This window comes from Vicia villosa, linkage group LG6, assembly GCF_029867415.1.
Source record: "Vicia villosa cultivar HV-30 ecotype Madison, WI linkage group LG6, Vvil1.0, whole genome shotgun sequence".
NCBI lineage: Eukaryota > Viridiplantae > Streptophyta > Magnoliopsida > Fabales > Fabaceae > Vicia > Vicia villosa.
Window position 1 is genome coordinate 81,335,942 of NC_081185.1, and position 23,537 is coordinate 81,359,478.

At 30.7% G+C, this 23,537-nt stretch overlaps 1 pseudogene; it reads left to right on the top strand.

Annotated features, from left to right (window-relative positions):
* The first annotated feature begins 1,349 nt into the window (after nucleotides 1-1,349).
* LOC131613997 (uncharacterized) lies at nucleotides 1,350-21,294 on the top strand (annotated as a pseudogene).
* The last annotated feature ends 2,243 nt before the right edge of the window (nucleotides 21,295-23,537 follow it).

Consider the following 23,537-nt stretch of genomic DNA (forward strand, 5'->3'; position numbering starts at 1 on the left):
TAAAAGTTCAAATAATCATCTTCATCTATTTTATTGTATTCATTCATATCATTTCACCAGTGTGCTATCATATCTCTGGTCATTAGCTTAAGGTATTCTTATTAACTTTGTCTTAATTTAACATCTTTCTCTCTTCTTTAACTCACTGTTTTCCTGCATAAAAAATATCAGCTTTGTCATTCTTTCATTATGATTTTATAAATATAATAATGAATATGTAAAGATAATTTAAAATTGTATTATTGGGCACTTTATCGAATAACCAATATATTTTCATTCATTTTTCATTTTCACACTTATCAAAATTTCTATAATCATGATATAAAAAACAAATATCTTCATTTTTTTTCTCTTAATCTACCATTATCTTTATTTTCATTCAGCCTATCATTTCTATTTCCTACACATTCCTAATTTAATGTCTCAATTAAAGAAAATAATGTTATAATTGACCTTACTTTTAAAGTGAATAAAAAAGAATGGATGAAGTATTAATGTATTTATTATATCTTAATTGAATTTTTTTTATTATTTGTAATTCCAATGCATATTAAATATTCTTATTTTATACTCACATATGATTGCTTTTTTGATGGACTATTTACGATGAAATATTAACTTTCACGCTTTTCAAACAAATTTTATGACGTGTTTTTAATGATGGTATGATTACTTTTTTAACTCCTCAATAAATTGTACTTATAGTAGTGTATTTCACTTCTCTAATTTTGCTTTTGGTGTAAATGTTTATATTGAGCAGGTGAATCAACCACAAAGAATCCTATGAACACTTTCTTCATCAATATTATTATATCTCACATGTAAGTTTCTTTTTTGTTTTTTTTTTATTTTTCTTTTTAATTTGGATTTGTGGTGTTATTTTTTAGTCTACGAGCAATATGTTCTTTTAGTCTTTATTTGGAGTAACTAAAAGTATAATAGAATGAGTTACTTTTACAAACTTACAAACTTACAATTTGAGTATCACTGCTGCACCATGTCACTATCAACCCACTAATGTTCAACCTTAAACCTCCTTCAAATACCCACTTCACCCAAACGACAACACCTTCCTACTTTCTCCCCCTACTCAACAACAATTGAATCAATAGCAGTAGCTCTAGCAATACTGATTCTATTTCCGACGATCTTGGTCTTTGGGTTTACCATCATTCCGGTTTACTCCAACCGGGTTTCAAGTTCGTTTTGGTACCTATTTAATATTTTGAAATAACTGAATATTATTATTGAAATCCATCATGGCATACATATTATTATATATACCATTATCAATAACTAATATTCTAATCCTTAATGCAGAACATAAGTTGTAGTTTTAAAGTACGACAATGGAGGAATTTGAACGGCATGTCAGCAAACGCGCGAAGTTAAGTGGCAACCTATCCAGACCTTCAGAAAATACTTATATGTCAACCGCTTCTAAATCCACGAGTCTTCAAACAAAAAACACTACACTTCAAACCATCTCTGTTCATAATAACTTCGAAAGATTGTCGTTGTCCAACATCTCAAATGGTATATATGTGTATATGTATTAGTTTACATCTATTAACATTGTATACATGTTTGTGTTGTAATTCAAATTTCAATATTGAACATACTGATTTTAACTATAGTTTTTAAAATAAAAGATTTAGGCCATATGAGGGAAGGAAAAATATCAGCTAGGAGATTTATTTTGAATAATGGTACCCTGTTACGACAATCGGAAAATTGCAGTAAACTTGATTGCCAAATGTCTCCTTCAGCTTTGGGCCATATTAATGAAGGAAAAATATCAGCTGGGCGGTTTATTTTGAGTAATGGTACTCTGTTACGTCAATTGACAAATAAATCTAAATATGATTACCAAAAATCTCCTTCAACATATTCAGATATGGCCTCTGTAGAAGGTACTTTTTATATTTTTCTATTAATTACTATAAATACTCATTTCATGATTTCTAATTTACATGCCTTAAGTATATTTATGTTGCTTTCAGCCATCCATGAAGTTCAACATTTTAATTTCTGTACTCGAAATAAGTGTAGTGATGTCTTGCAAAACACTCACAATATTTCTTCAACCCCAATAGAGGGTAGCTGGAAATCTAGAAAGATAGGACCTGGTAAATTTGTCATAAGAAATGCAAATACATCAGGCTCTTCTATCTTGATCCACAAGGGGCATATTAATTTGTCTGATCAGGGAGGTAAATCATCATTATATCATTCTAAAAATACATTTTATACTATTTTTATAGATATGTATTTCAACTAATTTGTCAACTTTTAACTTACACTATTTCATATGATAATTTTATTTATTTGTGAATTATTTTTTACAATTGAGCAGGTCTTACTTTGTCTACACGTTCAGATTTGCAAATGATAGATGCTGAAAATGTAAATACTGATACATATGGTACTTATGCTACCTATTCAAATAACAGATCAAACCATCCTAAAAGATTTGTTTTGTGCGGTACAAGAATTGGACGACGTTTGTTTCATGATAATGTTGATGATATTACTCAAAGTAGACCTATTGATTCAATTCTGCAGCCTTTACCTGGTATTAATTAATTAAGTAAATAATTTTAGATAATGTGTTGATTTTCTACCTGCCAATTGTAATGTTCATATTATGACAAATTCCTTTTTGAATCAGATTCAAATGTTGTTGACGCAGATGATGTTGATGTGAATGGAGATACTTTTATGCATGATCAATTAGATGGTTTGTTTAATAATAATCAAATAAATTTTTCAGGTTTCTTTGAAATGAAATTTGACTAATTCTTTTATATTAGCAAATAATAGCCAATACACCTGTCTCTTATTATTTGTGTTTATTGTGCTAATATAAAATCCAACACTTTAGTTTTTTCTTATATGATGATGCAGAACAAAGACAGCATGAAAGGAATGGTCCTGAACAAGAAGCACAACGACAGCATGAAAGGAATGGTCCTGAACAGGAAGCACAAAGACAGCATAAAAGGAATGGTCCCGAACATGAAGCACAAAGACAACATGAAAGGAATGGTCCTGAACAAGAAGCACAATTAAATCTTTCGATCTTGCAAGCAAATCAAAATGGTAGTTGTCTATATACAATAGTAATTTATGAAATTGTGTATTTAATAAAACACATAATTGTTCTTTTTTATATCTTTCATAGGAAATGCAATTGAAGATGATGAAGACAATGACATTCACAGTGAGTTAGCTGAATTTGAATATGGTTCAAGTCTAAGTGAAGGTTTGTTTGAAATATGTCATATCTTATCTTATTAAAAGTAATGGTTCAAATGGATTTGATTCATCCCTTATATGTACGAGATTAAAGAAAAGTATACGTGGAGCTAATTTGTTTAATAAATACTAATGAACTTGTGCAGATTATTGGGACATCGATGATCCAAGATGGAGTTGTCGACATTGTGGTGCCATGATGTGGTACGAAGAACGACTCGAAAAACATCGTAATTCTGAAAACCCAAAGTTCTCAATGTGTTGTTTGCAGGGAAAGGTTTCTCTTGATAAATTATTAGATCCTCCGCCAATTATTAGAGATCTCTTTCTAAACAATGATAGAAAAAGCAAGCATTTTTTGAAGCATATCCGTTCTTTCAATATGATGTTTTCATTCACATCTATGGGAGGTAAAATTGTCAATGATATAAATGATGGGAATGGACCCCCAATGTTTGTAATGAATGGCGAGAATTATCATCAAATAGGAAGTTTGCTGCCACCTCTTGGATCAAAACCAAAGTTTGCTCAATTATATATATATGACACAGAGAATGAAATTAATAATCGAATGGATTCCGTTAGGTACAAGTTTATTTCTAAACAAGTAGTTTTAAATTGCTGAGTTTTAAATATTATTTACTATTATTTTCTTAATTTTATATTCTATATTGTATTTACAGAATGGAAAATGACAGATCATCATTGAGGGCATCTATTATTAGCGACATCAAAGAAGCACTTGATGAGTTTAATCCATATGCCAAAACTTATAGGATGGTCCGTGACAAGCTACAAGAAGAAAATGTTCACCATTTGAAATTAAGGCTTATAAGTAAAAGAGGACGTGATTGTCGAACACATAATCTGCCAACTGCATCTGAAGTGGCAGCACTTATTGTGGGTGATTTTGATTCTGCAGATGCTGAACGAGATATTATCGTAGAGGAGAGATCGGGGCTTTTGCAACGTGTTTATTTGACAATGCCATCGTATCTACCTTTACAGTATCCAATTTTGTTTCCACAAGGAGATGATGGATTTCATCCAGGAATACCATTAAAGTTCATTAATGAGACCACAAATGCTAGACAAAAAGTTTCAATCAGAGAGTGGTTTGCATATAGGATTCAATATAGAGAGTCAGAGCATCCACTTTTACTACTTTCTAGAAGATTGTTTCAACAATTTTTGGTTGATGCATATAGCATGGTAGAGTCTTCAAGATTGAATTGGTACAAAACACATCAAAAAGACGTAAGAGCTGAGATGTACAAAGGACTTACAGATGCCATACTTCGCGGAGAAACTGATGCTGCAAATGCATGAAAAAGGATAGTTTTGCCATCGTCTTTTACAGGTGGTGCACGTTATCTAATTCAGAACTATCATGATGCCATGGCAATATGTAGATGGGCTGGATATCCCGATTTGTTCATCACTTTCACTTGCAATCAGAAGTGGCCTGAATTACAAAGAGTATTGATCGGAAAAATAGCAAGTGTACTATTTTCACCGATGTAGTAATAATGGGTTTTACCCCAAGTATCGATCACGAGGATTGCGTAGGAAAGATAAATTATTGTAAACAGTCAATTAAACAAAAGAGCATATGGGGTTTTTATATTGGAATAATAAAATTCAAATAAATAAGCTGAAAGTCAAATAGCTTTTGTGTATAAATTTAGAATAATGCCAAGGTAGGTGTATGATCAGCCTTCTAATGACTCTGTAATAAGATCTCTTTAACAAGTTCATATGATGCAACTATTTGTTCTTAAGGGTGTTTTCCTAAGTCCTTAGTGAAAACCTTTTGGTTTGCAATCCTAATGCCTAAGTCCTTAGAAACAAAGGTTTGTGAACCAAAGATGTAAATAATCAAGAATTTTTCAAATAACCTTACGGTATCCCTAGGCCTAGGTGATAACAATAAGATTTAATTGTTTAAAAACCTTAACAACCGTAGTCCTACAGATTGTTAACCGTGGATCAATCTTGTTTTGCCGACAAAGAAAGCAATAAATACATTAAACAATCAAATTGCAAAATACGAAAGCTTGATTAAAGAACAACGATATTCAGAGTCATTACAATGCAAATCAGGGACACCCCCCTGGCATTGGGGGGTTTAGCCTCTCATAATATTCAAGAAACCAAAATCACAAAGTTTAGACATTTACAAAGATTAGGAGAACTCGGATCTTCAATGGTGTCCACCGTTGAATCTCTTCGTCTTCCAACACCTTGATGAAGCTATCTTTTCTCTGCTCTGGAATTCTATCGTACGATCAAAAGTCCTTTCTCCTTGTCTCTCATTCCTCTTTTAATCCCTCTAGGTTTTCAGCTCTCAGCCGGAATACCCAAATTGCCCCCAGAACTTTAAAATTGTAAAAACATAGAAAATCCGAAATTCTGTCCGCACAGGCTGACACGGCCGTGTCACTTGACACGGGCTGACCGTGTCAGCTTCTGCCACTTTTGGGGAGAATTCTTCAGCAGGTCGGACACGGCCGTGTCACTTGACACGGTCTGACCGTGTCCGTCTCTGCCTCTTTTGGATTTGACTTCAACATCAAAGTTGTAGCCCTTTTCGTTAGCGAAATTTTGCCACAGGAACCGCGTCATTCCGAGTTACGAAGCTCCAGTTATGATCAAAATACTACACGCATGTCATGATTTTCAGCTTCTTTTACACCAACACGTGCAATTTCCATCTGATCCAGAATTAATCTACAACCACCAAGTAGAGAGATCAAGAGCATCTAAAAAGACATGATAAAGGGCACAAAAACATAATGCAAGCAATTAACTAATATTAAAGGAATCAACGAAAAACTCTTGAAAACAACCACAAAGTGTTACCAAGTATGACGATCTTATGCCGGATTTATGACGAAATTAAGTAGAAATGGTGACCGATCACAACCCCAAACTTATCTCATTGCTTGTCCTCAAGTGATGCAAGAGATCAAACCCAGGTCACCTTAAACTTTTCTTTTCCACAACATAGTCGATGTCTTTCGCAACTTACTTCCCTTGTTGTCCATCACACTTCACAACAGAGTGTATTTCACCTGCAAACTTTTCACACTTCTCACATTGTCTCTCGGGGTTAGAGTGCTTTTCGCTCAACATCACGATATGCAATATCAACCCTTGACTTTGCATACATCCTATTTTCACTATACAAAAAGAATTCATACACTTTTGAGGACTTTTTAGGTTGTAACGGGGCTGAGGTGGAAGGACGGATAAACAAGGAATTGATATGCAACTGGTTTGTGAACTAGCACTTATGTTATTCTTCTTGTCTTTGTGTTCGGTTTTGTGTGGGGGGGTTTCTTCTGAGACTCTCCTTTTTACCTAATTACTGGGTAATCAACATCGTTCGAGTCTTTCATCTCTTTTTAGGCAAGTGTTTCAAACTATTTTTTTCTTTTTTTTTTCTTGTGCTTTACACACTTTTCTTTTTTTTTTTTATATCACACTTGCCCTTTATTTTCTTAAGCACCACCCCAAACTTACAATTTCACACAAGTTCAAAAGAAACAATAATTACACAAGTGCCAAACAAAAATGATAGAATTATGGTTAAGGATGACATGTGTGGGTTTAACAAACAAGGGGGGATGGCTCAACGGGTTTAACGAGGGATAAAACAAAAATAAATGAAGGACGAAAGGCTCTAGGGAGAACAAACAAGTGCCTCAGTGTGTGATTTCATATTTTTACGTTACAGTTGTTTACACCATAGAGTTTCAGAAGCGTGGATTACCACATTCCCACATACTTATTTTCTTGCATCCTGAATTTAGATGTCGAACAGCCAATGATATTGACAAAATTATATCTGCTGAAATTCCTGACAAAAATCTTGATCCTGTCTTATTTCAAATTGTAACGACACTGATGATACATGGTCCCTGCGGACGTCAAAATAAAAACTCGCCATGCATGCAGAGTGGAAAATGCACAAAACATTTTCCTAAAAGATTTATTGATAGTACTACAATCAGTGACGATGGATTTCCTTTATACAAAGGAAGAGATAATGGTATCACTGTAAATAAGGGTGGTATTGAAGTTGATAACAGGTTTGTTGTACCTTATAACAGATATTTGTTATTGAGATATAATGCTCATATAAATGTTGAGTGGTGTATCTCTTCAAATATGTCAATAAAGGTCAGGATCGTGTTACGGCAACATTTTATCAAAGTGCTGGCCAAGGAGAGAAAAGATGCGTAGATGAGATAAAATTGTATTATGATTGCAGATATTTATCCTCATGTGAAGCAGCTTGGAGATTATTTTCCTTTGATATCAATCATAGAGAACCTGCCGTTGAGCGTTTGTCTTTTCACTTGCAAAATGAACAGTATTTAGTTTTTGAGGATGATGTTCCATTGCAAGATGTAATCAACAATCCAAACTCCCACGTGACAAAATTCTTGGGTTGGATGGATGCAAATAGAAAATATCCTGAAGCAAGGGGCCTTACATATAGTGAATTTCCTTCAATGTTTGTTTGGAATAAACGTAGCCGTGAGTGGACAAAGAGAAAAAAAGGATTTGCAATTGGAAGATTACAATTTATTCATCCAGGAAGTGGTCAACTATATTACATGAGAACATTGCTTAATCATATCAGAGGGGCAAAATCATTTAAAGATATTAGAACAGTAAACAATGTTGTTTATGACTCATTTAAAGATGCTTGCTATGCTCTGGGATTGTTGCGCGATGAAAAAGAATTCATTGATGCCATCATAGAAGCAAGCCATTGGGGGACATCTTATTATTTAAGGAAGCTTTTTGCAACCTTATTGGTTCTGGACCAACTTAACAAACCAGAATTAATTTGGAGCAAAACTTGGCAATATATGAGTGATGACATTTTGTACCGGCGAAGATTAGAACTCCAAATTGAAGGTATGATGATCTTACAATATGATTAAATATTTATTTTTAAAATAGTGTTTTGAAATAAGTATTTTTTGTTCACTGTATCATCATTGTTTTGATTCCAGACACCAAGAAATTTCTAATATAATAAATGTTCTTGCTTCTTGGAATATATATGGGAATGAATTACTGGTATAAATTATTTAGAAAAAGATATATTAGTTTCTTCTACAAATCTCTAAGCTACCATTTCTATAAGTATGAAATAAGTGAGATATATGTTTTGATAATTATTTATAACAGCTTATACATATTTTCCTGACTTTAATTTTCATTATTTATAACAGCTTATACATATTTTCCTGACTTTAATTTTCATTATTGTTTTCGGTTACCATTTAAAGCCATTTAATTTTTGTGACTTTAATTTTTATTATAGCTTATACATATTTTTGTATTTAAAGCCATTTAAAGAATTGCTTGATACGAAAGTGGTAGTATCAAGTGGAAAACATTTTAAATTGGTATTTTATTTTCCTTACTCTTTATGTTATAATCTAATAATGTATTATTCTAATATTAAATATAATTGTGTTAATTCAGATTTAGTTTTGACTGATGAGGAGTTACAAAATTTTGCTCTTGTTGAGATAGAGAAATTACTACAGAGCAATAACACAACTTTGAAAGACTTTCCTGCTATGCCACAACCAGATATGTCATTGTTATCTAATGGTCAGAATAGACTCATACAAGATGAACTTAATTATGACAGACAAGCTTTGGCTATCGAACATGAAAAGTTGGTGTCATCGATGACTTCAGAGCAAAGAGGGATATATAACAGTATAATGCAATCAGTTGCTCGAGATAAAGGTGGACTTTTCTTTGTCTATGGATATGGGGGAACAGGAAAAACTTACATTTGGAGAGCTATATCTGCAGCTATAAGATCAAGAGGTGAAATTGTGCTCACAGTTGCTTCAAGTGGAATAGCAGCGTTGCTAATACCAGGTGGTCGAACTGCACATTCAAGGTTTGCTATTCCATTAAATATTGATGAATTTTCTACTTGCAACATTGCACCAAAAAGTCCTTTAGCTCAGTTGATAATTATGGCTAGACTTATTATTTGGGATGAGGCTCCAATGATGCACAAATATTGCTTTCAAGCTGTTGATAAAACTTTTAGAGATATTCTTAAGTCCTTCAATCCTAATAGTAGAAATATTCCATTTGGAGGTAAAGTAGTTGTTTTGGGTGGTGATTTTAGACAAATTCTTCCTGTTATACCGAAGGGAACAAGAGAAGATATTGTGCATGCCAGCATTAATTCATCTTATCTATGGGATTTTTGTCAAATAATGACATTAACCAAGAACATGAGGCTTTAAACTGGATCGTCAGGATCTGATGTAAATCAAATGAAGCAATTTTCTGATTGGTTGTTGAGCATTGGAGAAGGAAAAATTGGCGAGGATAATGATGGAGACTTAAACATTGAAATTCCAGATGATATGATAATTAAAAATTCAGGAGACCCCATTGCTTCTATAGTTGCTGATACTTATCCATCTTTCTCTGGGAATTTTCATGATCCATCGTATTTTCAAGATAGGGCTATTTTGACACCAAAAAATGAAGTTGTTGAACTCATAAATGATTACATGTTATCTTTGATTCCTGGTGAAGTTAAAACATATTTGAGTTTTGATACACCATGTGAACAAAGTGAAACTCTTGATGGTCCATATAATATTCTTACTCCTGAATTATTGAATACCATCAAAGCTTCAGGCCTACCAAATCATCAATTGAAATTAAAGGTTGGTGTGCCTGTTATGTTGCTCAGAAATATTGACCAATCATCAGGATTATGTAATGGCACGCGTCTCATTATTACTCAACTGGGAAATTTTGTGCTTGAGGCGAAGGTCATTTCTGGAAATAATATTGGCCAAAAAGTGTTTATTCCGAGGTTGTCATTGACTCCTTCTGACTTGAGAATTCCATTTAGATTTCAGCGCAGACAATTTCCCATATCTGTTTCTTTTGCAATGACGATAAATAAGAGTCAAGGTCAATCTCTTAAACATGTTGGGATCTACCTTCCACAATCTGTTTTTACCCATGGTCAGTTATATGTTGCAGTTTCTAGAGTTACTTCACGAGCTGGTTTAAAACTTCTTATCACTGATGATGATGGTAATGCCACTAATAAGACTTCAAACGTTGTTTACAAGGAGGTCTTCCAAAATATGAATAACGTACGTTACTTATTCTATGCTAAATTATTATCAAATTTTATTTTATTTTTATTTAACAAATTATTTTAACAACTTAATTTTCCTTTGCCGGTTTAGTCCATTGGTTGATTATGCTCTTGAATGTAGAGAGGAATGGTTAGAAATTTTTTACTTCAATGCTGTTATATCTCAATATATAAATATACGAACTCCATTAATTTATGTGGTGTTTATTTTTTTTTTTTAATATAGGTGGATCACTAATAGTACAAATTCAAACGATTTTGATGCAAATTATTTATTGTGTAAGTTTGTTCAAATTACTATTTTAATTCCTTTACAACATTTGTATTTCTATTTTAATTTACTTTCAAATTTTGTATATTGTGTAAATTTGTTTAAATTGCTAATTACTCTTAAATCTCAAAGATGAATTTACTTTATTTTTGTTCAATTGCAGGAAAAGTCAGAGAAAGCAACAATGCCTTATGAGATTCCAACAGTTTTTTTAACCTTTTTGTAGCCAAGGATGCTTCTTCTATCTTCCTTTGCAACACCATCTTTGTTCTCTGATTCAATGCTAGCATCAGCTTATGTCTTTCATATTCGTTCTTTCTACCATCTTTTTTAAGCTGAAGAACTTCCTTTTCACGTGAAGCTTTTCGTAACCTAAATTGTTCAGGTTCCTGCTTAATTTTGTGTTGCAGTTGAACCTTTTGAGATTTAATTCTTTGGATCTCATCCTGCAGTTTCTTTGCAGCTTCATTACCTTTCTGTTTTTGTCTCAACATATGAGCCTGAGCATCCTGCTTCTTCTTCAGCTAAGAGACCTGTTATTCAAGTGTATTTAATTTTTGAAGATATTATTCTTTTAGTTTGTGAATGCTATTACCAGAGATGGATTTGAGTTCTTTAATTCTCCCAGCAAATATTTTTCTCATATTCCAACTCAAGAAGTTTATTTTCATAATTTTGTTTGAGAATTGAAGTATTATTAAAATATATAGTTTTTTTTAATTTTAAACATTAATATTTTTATTATAAACATAAAATATCTATCAAAAATTTGTCCCGTGCAACGCACGGGTAAAAGTACTAGTGTAAACAGAAGAAGAAAAAAATAATAAATAAAATATAACTCTAGATGTTATTAACCATAGAAAAAATTGAAAAACTTACGGTCTGTTGTAATAGTGTCATTTTTTTAAAAGAAAAATGTTTCCAATGGGATTCGAACCGCGACCACATGTTTTAAGCTTCGAAAAAGTTGGTTTCAACTCCTTTTTTACAAGCTCCTTTTACTCAATTTTTTGTCTTTAAAAAAAGCTACTTTTTTTTCATAAGAGCTTCATTAAAAATGTGTTTGGCCCTCCATCTCCTTATAAGGAGAAGAAAAGTAGATAAAAAGTCGGGCCAAACAATACCTAAATATAATTATAACAGCAGTAGATTTTTTTCCGTTTATAAAAATATTTGTAACTTATTCATTTTATAAACTAGTGGGATACCAATGCGTTTGCACGGGTACCGGTGTGTTACGCACATTTGTTTCTAAAATGTAAAATCAATAAAAAGAAAGAAAAGCAAAATGTATAACTAAGAGTTTATTATTTAAAAAGTCATATTTTTATTTATATTTTAATGTTACCAAATCATAAATTTAAACTAAAAATAACTCTTTACTATAATTACTAGCGTGATACTCGTGCGTCCGCATGGGTAGCCGTTGTGGCCGTGTTATTTTGTTCAATATAGATATTATTCTAGAGGTAAATGTCATAAAACCAGATGTGTAAAATATAGAAATTTCTTTTTAATAGGTTGGTGCAAAGTTTGGGATATTTTCATGAATAAAAATTATTTTCCCGTTAATATTCCATATTTCGATCATTAACTTCATGTTCACCTAAATATTTAATATGTTTATCAGTAATTCATGTTCTCGTTAATATTGAATATTTTATAGTAACTTCATGTTCCCGTTAATATTCAATATTTTGATTAATAACTTCATGTTCTTGCTTATTTTGTTCAATATTATATTTTTTTTTTAAAAAAATTGATGTAATTATTATTATGATACAATTCGTTCAGCAAAGATACATAATAAAATTAAAAATGAAATTGATAAAGAATAGAATAATGAAGTGTTATTTTATTAATATGCAATAAAAATTGGAAAGATCAATAAAGAATATACAATATCGATTGTCCAATGCAATATAAACTTAGTCACATTTACTTTCAACGTATTAACATTGCTTCCCGTTAATATTTAATATTTTAATTGATAACTCCATGTTCCCGTTAATGTTCAATAGTTTGATCAATAACTTCATGTTTCCGTCAATATACAATATTTTTACCGATAACTTCATGTTTACGCTAATATTAATATTTTGATCACTAACTTCATATTCCTGTTAATATTCAATATTTGTTAATATTCAATATTTTTATCAGTAACTTCATGTTCCCGTTATTAGTAAATTCATGTTTCCGTTATTATTCAATATTTTGATCAGTAACTTCATGTTTCCGTTATTATTCTCAGTATTTTTATAAGTAACGTTATGTTGTCCTTAATATTCAATGATAAATGATAATAAAATAATTAAAAATATTTCATATTATCATATAATTTTGATATTATTTAATTCATACATTATTTATATATTTATTATAGATCACAATACTATACTTTATAATCATATCAAAAACTAAACGAAACAAAACAATACTATACTTTATACTCGTCACTAAACAACACTAATAAAAAACATAAGGTAAGTTGTGTATGAGTTGAATAGTATTGTAGAGAAATAACTATTTACTAAAAATAAATATTTACTGTAATTGTTTAAAATTAATTGAGTAATTTAATATTTTTGAAAATTGAAGATAATATTAATTCAATTTGTATATTTAGAAGATTAAAAATATATTTAATTCTATAATTTAATGTTATTAATTGATAAATGTTTCCTTAAAAAATTATGCCAATTATTTAATATGATTGATTAGAATTAATTATGTAAAACATGGATTAAAATTAATATGATTAACTTTTACTTTCCTCAAAATGAAATATTTATTAAAAAATATGAGGTATAACTTGATGACTTTTAAACTTGATTTTCATTGCCAAAAAATTAAGTGGGGGTAAAAAGTCGGTGTTATGTCTAAAAAAGGGCGAACAGAATTAAATAAATAAGTATTTATGACTCTTAATATATCATATTTATATAGTTTAAATAATATAATATAAATACATATTAAGAAATATAAAATAAAAATTAGAGTAATATTTATGATAATTAATTTAAATAATTGTAACTAATTTTTTTTATAACTAATATGTTAATTTTTTATTTTATAACTAATATGGTTATTTTAAAAAAAATTAGAGTATATATAAATAAGCATTATATAGAAGTTGAAATGTTAGCTGAATAACAAAACACGTGCCTATAAATTTTTTTTGTATATAAATAATATCTGGATCACTATTTTTATAAAAACATTTGTTCCCCGTTTATAAAAATAACATTGTCTATATTTAGTTTTTTTATATAAAATCATTTTTTATATAATGTTTTATAATTTATTTTTAATTGAATGTAACATTTAATATTTTTAAAATAGAAAAATGAAATATATCGTAGATATTAGAAAATATTAAAAAATAAAAATTTATTATCATTTAAAAATAAAAAGAATAAAAAAGGAAACAAATCAAATGCATATTATATTATTGTTTCGTCGATTTTGTTGTCTAATTAGGGGTGGGAATAGGCCAGGCCGGCCTACAGGGGCCTATAGCCTAGCTTACTTAAGGCCAGGCCAGGCCAGGCCTATTTGATAAAAAGCTAGGCTTGGGATTTTTTAAAAGCCTATTTAATAAAATAGGTCAGGCCTAGGCTATTAAAAAAACCTATAAATCCTAAAAAAACCTATAAAATTAGTCTATTTAGGTTGGCATATATATGCATATATATTAGAAAAAGCGTTAAATAGATGGGTCTATATATGCATATATATTAGAAAAATGCTAAATAGGTTGGTCTAAATGTTCATATATATGCGACTTGTAAGGCTTCTTAAGTAATATGAATTAATTGAAAACATTAATAAGAAAGAGGCTTTTAAATAGGCTTTCAGGTCAGGCCAGACCGGGCTTAAAAAACGAGCCTATAGTAGGCCATAGGCCAGGCTCAGGCCTTATAAATTTATCGTAGGCCAGGCCCAGGCCTTATAAAGCCTAGCCTAGCCTAGCCTATTCCCACCCCTATGTCTAATAACACTATTACATTAACAAAATGTTAAATATAGACAAATTAATAGACCTATATGGATAATTATATTAAAAATAAATTATTTTTTAGTATAAAAATAAATCATATAACTATTAAATAATACACATAAAAATTAAAATTTTATAATTAGTTGTTCATCAAATTATAACACATCATAGCAAGTTATTTGCAATCTTATCTCCATCCACTCATAAAAATATGTTGTGTCTCCCCTTCATTGGTCCGTCCAAGATTTCATTGTATCTTTGCTCTATCGGATATCCTCACCATGACAATTTTAATATTTTTCTCGTATTTAGATAAGTAGTACATATTTATTAAATCATTATTTCAATGACATAGATTTCAATAGTAACATTTTTTTTCATATTTAGATCAATAATAAACATTACATTCTATTTTTCTCTTATTTTAATCATTATTATATTTTTTTTATTATATTTTTTCCTTAAGTTATTGTAATATATATTTACTTAATTTATTTTAAAAATTTTTGAAAAATCAAATTTATAAATATTTATCCATTTTAGACTTTAATGTAGCAATAATAATTATTTTACAAATAGAATTCTCAACTCAACATAAACAAAAAATTATATTTTATATTTTATGTCTATCTTCTTTATAATTTAAATGACTTGAATAATAACACTAAAGCAATACCTCTTTTTCCATTTATTTTTCTTATTTTCACTTTTCTTATTTTTGATTTTGATTTTGTAGAGAATATTTTTTATTTTATTTATTTAAAGTCCAATATAATTTATTTAGGTTAAAATTTTTATAAATATATATTTTGAAATTAATTAAATATATAGTTTATTAATGATCAAATTGTGATTATGCTCTCTTTTTGATCTTTAAGATATATAAAAATAATAAAACAAATCAAAAAACAAATAAAAATTCATTAGATATAATGGATTAAATTTTATTTATTCTTTTACTCTAAGTTTTTTTTTTCTTCTTTAAATTCTATTAAAAAAATATATCAACAAAAACTGAGACCCAAAATCACCGCAATTCGAGAAGAACGGGAAGTACCGTTCAACAGTAAAGTTGAAAAGACAGATTTATAATTCCAGAAGAACCGTTCAACAGTAAAGTTGGAAAGATGAGACTTATAATTCCAGAATAACCGGACTATTCAAAAGTAAAGTTGGAAAGACCAGATTTATAAAAGTGGAATCATTTCTAAGGTAGAAAACCAACGGAACTGTTCAACAATAAAATCAAAACAACATAAAAAATGAAAATGAAAACTCATTAAAACCAAAACAGTAACAAACAAACAACGTCAATGAAACACATACAATCATCACATTTATCACTGTATAATTTATCTATTCTCTTTTCAACCTATTACAAAAATTAATTGCACTCTGATTACATAAATTGTACTTACATTTGTATTAACTTCTACTTCTTACGTACTCGTACTCTACAATTGTACTTACAAAAATGGCAGAAATCAAATAAAACTAATGATTTGAAAACACTGATGGCAGTTTTTCTCTTGTTCAGATGAGTTTTGATGAAAACTCTATCAAAGTACATAAATGTAGAAAATCAAACCAATATGTCAGTTGGTTTGTTCTGATGTTGCTTGATCTCATTCCACCATCGTATCTAAATAACATAAGACCAAAATAATAGAATATAAGAAAAAAACTCATTAAATCATCTCAAAATGCTCCCTCTTGTTCGAAACAACCTTCCATTTGTGGTGCACTCAAACAGAAACTTTCCATAGTTCTTTACTATCGTTGATGTCACAGGTTTTCGCTAATGGTCTCGCCATATCTTACAGCCAGTTAGCACAAGCAGCAAAGTAAAAATGGTCTGATACTACAAAAAAGTGGAAGCCACAAATGCTATAAATAACGCAATCATTATGTATAATGTAGCAGTTACAAACTCTTCATTACATAACTGATGCAGAAGGTGAATGGACAGAAGAAGATAAAGTCCTCATTATGTTAATTATGTAACACATAATTATGCAGAATGGAAGATGCATGGACAGAACCACACAAATGCTAATTATGTAACACATTCATAGTGGAAGATGGAAGAACATAACTTCATAAATGAACAGTCCACGTGGCGCATCCATAAGCAACATTTCCTACTCTCAGAATAAGCCACTTGGCAGCATGGGAGGAACTCTTCAAAAAGATAGAGTTTTCTTATATTATAGATTTAAAATAAATTTAAACTAAAAATAACTCTTTGCTATAATTATTTAAAATTAATTGAGTAATTTAATGTTTTTTAATTGAAAATAATATTAATTTAATTTTTATATTTAGAAGATTAAAAATATATTTAATTCTATAATTTAATATTATTAAATGATAAATTTAAACTAAAAATAATTATTTAATATGATTGATTAAAATCTATAATATAAGAAAGTTCTATCTTTTTGAACTTTCTATGTGGTGCTGCCAAGTGGCTTAGTCTGAGAGTAGAAATTGTTTCTTCTTGATGCGCCATGTGTAATTTTGGTGATTTATGAAGGTATGTTGTTCCATATTCCACTATTGATGTCTCACATAATTGGCATTAAGTTAGGTTTGTCCATGCATCTTCTATGCTCCATTATTATGTGTTACAAGCAGAACTTAATGAGGACTTTATATGCTTCTTTCCATTCAGCTTCAGCATCGGTTATGGTTATGTAATGAAGAGTGTAATGAAGAGTTTGTAACTCCTACATGGTTTTGTTATTTATAGTATTGGTTAGCTACACTTTTCTGCAGTATCATACCAGTGTTCAATATGGCAAGACCATTAGCAAAAATATGTGACATCAATGACAGCAAAGAACTTTGGAAAGTTTCTGTTCGTGTGCACCACAAATGGACAGTTGTTTCGAACAAGAGGGAGCATTTTGAGATGATTTTTGTTGATGTATCGGTAATGAAGTGATTTCTTTGGTTGTTTTTTCGTATATTGTTTTTGGGACAGTATATTATATATTGTTGTTTACTAAATTATCATGCACACGGGTACCCGATGTTTAAAAATTATCCTGCACCGCAATTTATAATATTTTTATTAGCATGTTATAAAGCAGTTTGAACAAGATTTACATTTACTTGCAGTTTTAAATTATCTTGCTAACATTAGAGGGGAGTGATGCATCTGGATTTAGAAAACCTGAAGAGGAGGAGTTTGAAACACGTTTGTATGTTTGCAGAGGGAAAAGAGTTGTCAGATTGAAATAGGTAATGTGTTGTTTGTTCATGAACTTTTGTGTTTCCGTTCATATATAATTTAAACTTATTCTCTGGAAGGTCCCATTTGCAAGGTCTTCATTGAACCATGATGACGTCTTTCTTCTTGACACCAACAATACGATTTATCAATTCAATGTAAATAAATTAAATGGTTAGCAGCATAACTTTTATTGTCTTTCAAAAGTAAAATACAACTATGGATGGTGTTATCATGATACCTATAGTTACAATGATTTGTCTCATGAAAATTATTTAATACTTAATTTGGATTTAATGTCAGGAAAACGTATACCAGCTGCTGTTTCTGAGTTCCCGTGCAATTGTCCAGGCATATCTAACAAGGAACTTCCTGCTTAACCTGAAACAAGTATTATATTAACATAGATCAGTATAGTATATTATATAAACAAATTCTATATATCAAAGTTCATAATGGAAGGATATTTTAAAATCATTATGCCTCCCGCAAAAATCAATTTCACAGTTACAAAGTTACATGGCTCTATGCTTGGGAAAAAGAATTGACCCATAGAATACTAATGGCTAGCACATTGCTTCAAGTAGCTCTACTTCTCAAAGGAGGTAATCACTGTCATGATATTTCTTTAGCTAAATAGAACATTTGTATATTTGCAAGATGGAAAAACCTTACCTAATGGACATGTTGTTATTTCTCCTGATGGATTATTTCCTTCCCTTTTTCCGAGAAGGTGAGACAATACTATATATGTACTTCATTAATTATGTAATCATTTGTTAACTATGTGATGATAGACTTGTATATTACTGTCGATAGGTGAATTTATAGGTATTTCCTCGGGGTGAGATAAGCACAATATCCACCTTTTTATTCCGGACATTCGACGATCGCTGCCCGAAGTGGAGGACATGGCGGAGCCGGTGACGGTGGTGCTGGTGGTGGTGGACACAACCACTTGTGGAGGCCGAGGTGGTATAGATTGACATATATTCTCGCACTCAACACACATTGTGCATGGAACTTGGTCTTTAGCTACTGATGAAAAAGTAGATTTTGTGTTGATTTAGTTTTCAATACACAACAACTCAACTCTTGGAAATGCGGTAACAACATAGTAACAACATAGACATGTAAGTGGCTAACCTTTTCGCTCTCATCGCTAAATCGATTTCACCATCACCACATCTGTCGAATTTTTCATGCTTTAAGTTTTCAAAATTCATCTTTTTTTAGTTTACAGTGCACTGAAACGTGAACTCAATTCATTGTGATTAATGGCTTTTTCTTATTATTTCTAAATTTGACTATACATTTTTCCGAGTTAACAATTATTTGGAATAGTCAATTCATAGAAGATTTAATTTGAACATTAGTTTGTATTATTTCCTTTTCATCATTTTTAATATTGATATGGTTGTAGATAACTTGAAGAGAATGATAGATTTGTCAATGACTAACTGTGTTATTGTCCTCAAAAGGGCTTATTTAACTAATGTCTCGCTGTTGGAATGGTGTTTTTTTTTATCTCTTTTTGTTGTATAACAGGTTTGTGATAAGGTCTTTTTTTTTGTTCTAAGTTTGATATATAGGTCTATAACAAACAGAAAATTGCACTTTTATACTTTGTTTTGTTGTTTCTATAATGTCTACCAAACACTAATCAATTGACACTGATATTTGCATGCTCACTCTGGTTTCTATGTCACTGTTGGGAAACCATGATAGTTGTGGGTATCTGTCCTATATTAACATTGGATTCTGTAATTGAAATCTTTTTCATATTTTCTTGGTATGTTAGAGTTACTAGAAGTTGTTACATGTCTGTTTTGTCTTCTGTTTGATAACTAATTGATATTTTCTTGAATCCTTGGTGATTTTGTGATATTTTTTCTCAGGTTAATAACTCTGAAAAATCAAAACCGAAGACATGAATATGGCTGCCAAGAGTGTACAACCCTCTGCATTGCAAATTGTTAATCATTCTGTATAGAGCAGCAGCTAATCATGCGGCAAAGGAAAAGTAGAAGGTATAGCAGACTACTTACCATATCCATAATATGATTGTATGAAGAATGAATGGGATCATTTTATAAGTAATTATTTCAATGAATGTGTTGCAGATGATGAACTTTAAGACTCTTTCATTTGGTAATGCAGAATTAAATTTGTTCCTGTCTTTTCATTTCCACCAAAGTACTTTAATACTCATGCGCTGAGGATATCTGCTGTCAAACTTTGGTGCTATAGATTAGTGTTCCGCAAAACGGTCTACATGATGAGATGAGCAAAGCTGTAGTGGTTCTTGATGGGGTGAGCTAAAATTCCAGGGAAAATAAATCTTTTGGTTAACACTTTGTTAAAACAATTAAAATTATGCTCCTTTTGTCAGGTCAGAATTCTGTTTAACTCTTTGAAGAAAATGACACCTTATGTATTGTTTGATTTAGATTGCAAGTTTCTTATAGGAATACTCAATAGTTCACCTTGCACTTGCTTATGCAAGTAGTAGGATATTGGTATTGCATTTACTTGGAGTGAATGAAATTCATTTGTTTTGTAAGTCATTAGTTAGTTATCTAATGTACAAGACAATTTATAATTGTATCAGCTAAAGTACATTCTCTATTCTACTAAGTATCTTATTTTCTTTTAAATTCAAATATGTCTTTCTTATATTTAAAAATTGACATCGCCGACGGAGGGCTGCTTCGTGTGGAGGCGCGCGGCGGATGGCAACGATAATGAGTTGTTCGCATGGGTTGCTGTTTGGACTTCGGAGGCGTCTCTAGGGAGAGTCGGTTGCGATCTTGTCGGAGTTGGGAGGCAGCAGATTCGATTCGTGTCCGGAAGTTTTATATTGCATCCTCTGCTTTATACTCCTCCTCTGCTCCAGATCTTTGATTCACTGTTGTTTGGTTAAGTTGTTTGTGATTTTTTATGGGCTATGACATATGAATGGAATGGTTGTGTTGTGTTTCTTTTTGATGAACTTTTGATTGTTGTTTTGTTGATGGTTCAAGTAGTAGGATGTTCTGTCATTGTTTGTAAAGTTGGATGAGTTTGTTTTCTCAATAGTGCTTAAGGCATGTGCTGCATTAGAAGACCTACGCACTGTAAGGCAAATTCATAGTCACATTGTAAAACTTGGCTTGAAATCTGAGGTCTCAGTTGGTACTCCTCTTGTGGACTTTTATGTTAGGTGTGCTAATTTTGAAGGCGGGCGTCAAGCCTTTGAGAGCATAAATGAACCAAATGATTACTCGTGGAGTGCTGGAGTGCTACAATCGTTGGATATTGCCATAGTGATAGATTCGATAGGGCTATTGAAACTTTTAATAAAATAAGAAGAAAATGAGTGTTATTGAATTCTTTCATCTATACCAACATTTTTCAATCATGCTATGTTGTCTCAGATTTAGTTTATGGGACTCAAGTTCATGCAGATGCAATAAAAAAGGGCTAATTCAATGCCTCTCTAGGAGAGTGCTATGATCATATCATAGTTCTAGACAAAACTTGGTATCTATGACCTATTTTGAATATGGTAGATTTTTAAAGAGAGGAAAATATCGCAATAGGTGATATTTGTTGTGGTCAGTAGTTTAAATTCAAAACAATATTATTCCATTTAATTAAATATTAAATAATAATTACTATTAATTTAAATATTTTTATAGATAATTCCAAAAGAAATTATTTACATATATAGGAATAATTATACGATTGATTCAAAAAAATTTAATATAATCGGAAACATTAAGTTACTGATCCAAAATTTGAATATTAACGGGAACACAAAGTTACTGATCAAAATAATAAATATTAACAGGAACACGAAGTTATTGACAAAATATTGAATATTAAAGATAACACGAAGTTAGTGATATTTTTTTTAATATAAATGGAACATGAAGTTACTTATAATTTTTTTCAATATTAATGGGAACACAAAATAATTGATCAAAATAATGAATATGACAACACAGAGTTACTGATAAAAATAAAGAATATTAACGGAAACATGAAGCTACTCATAAAAATATTCAATATTAACGGGAACAAGTTTGGAATATTAACGGGAATATGAAGTTACTCATCAAAATAATGAATATTAGCGGGAACATGAAAATATTGATCAAAATATTGAATATTAACAGAAACATGAAGTTACTGAATAAAATATTAAATATTAACGAGAACATGAATTAATGATAAACAGATTAAATATTTACGGGAACATTAAGTTACGGGTCGAAATATTGATTATTAACGGGAAAATAATTTTTATGAATGAAAATATCCCAAACTTTGCCCCAACCTATTAAAAAGAAATTTCTATATTTCACACATCTGGTTTTATGACATTTACCTCTAAAATAATATATATTGAACAAAATAACACGGCCACAACGGGTACCCGTGCGGACGCACGGGTATCACGCTAGTTGTTTTAACCTTTATATAAAAAATGACTTGAGTAGACATGATTTATAAAAAATTCTCCAAAATCTTTAAAAGTAATCATATAAAGTTATTGTAGGCTATTAGAAAATACAAAAGTAATCTATATGGGCTAAAGAACTTACAAAAGAATTAATTGCCTTCTGCAGGATCACTTTTTCATGGTATATAGCAATACAATATTGGAAGTTGTGGTGAAAAACCCAATATATCAAAATGATGATGACACTATAAGGTTGAAAAAGTTGAATAGATTATACCTATTAGAAAACTAACATAATATTATTAGTTGCTTAGAAAAGTAATATACTCTGCTCTCTTCATATATAATCTGGCTGATACTTCTTATACAGATCAATTAAAAATACAAAAATTATAAAAGTATGAAACGGTTCTCAATGCAACCTACTTGTCATATCACGACCTATTTTTTCCTTTTTGTTATATTTGTGCGACCTGACCTTTTCACCCTTCAGTCGTTCGACTTGTCGAACTCTGTCTGCAAGTTGGGCTATGTCTCTTAAATATTGGATATCTAGTTTCTTCTTAATAAAATAATCAAGACCCCTATCGCTAATTCAACCAACTCATGTTTGGGCACTAGAGTAAAGCACCTCGACTTCAAGGTTCTAATTTTATTGAGATAATCATCTATAGTCTCATCAACCTTTCTTAAAACATTCACCAGTTCCTTGAGGTTAATCTTGGATTGGTCCATGTAAAACTGTTCATGGAATGCCCTATCTAGTTGGTTCCGATTAAATATGGAATTAGGGGGGTAAAGTGGTAAATAGTGTGAATGCATTTTTTTAACATATTCAAAAAGTATTTTATTTTCAGATTTTAATTGTTGGCTATATCACCTGCCTCAGTTTGATACCTAGCAATATGTTCAACTATGGATTCGTTGGTGTCACCAGTAAATTTGGTGAATTTTGGGACCTTCCAACCCTTAGGCAGTTCAGTTTGTCGTACGTATTCCAACAACAGGGATACGAAATTGGGCCTATGGAGGCCTATACTTAGATTCTGAGCAAGAATTTTCTCAACTTCGTTATTTATGTTGTTTTTCTCTCCAAAATTGTTTTGTTGGACACTTCTCAGTACTTGATCTATGTATTGTCCT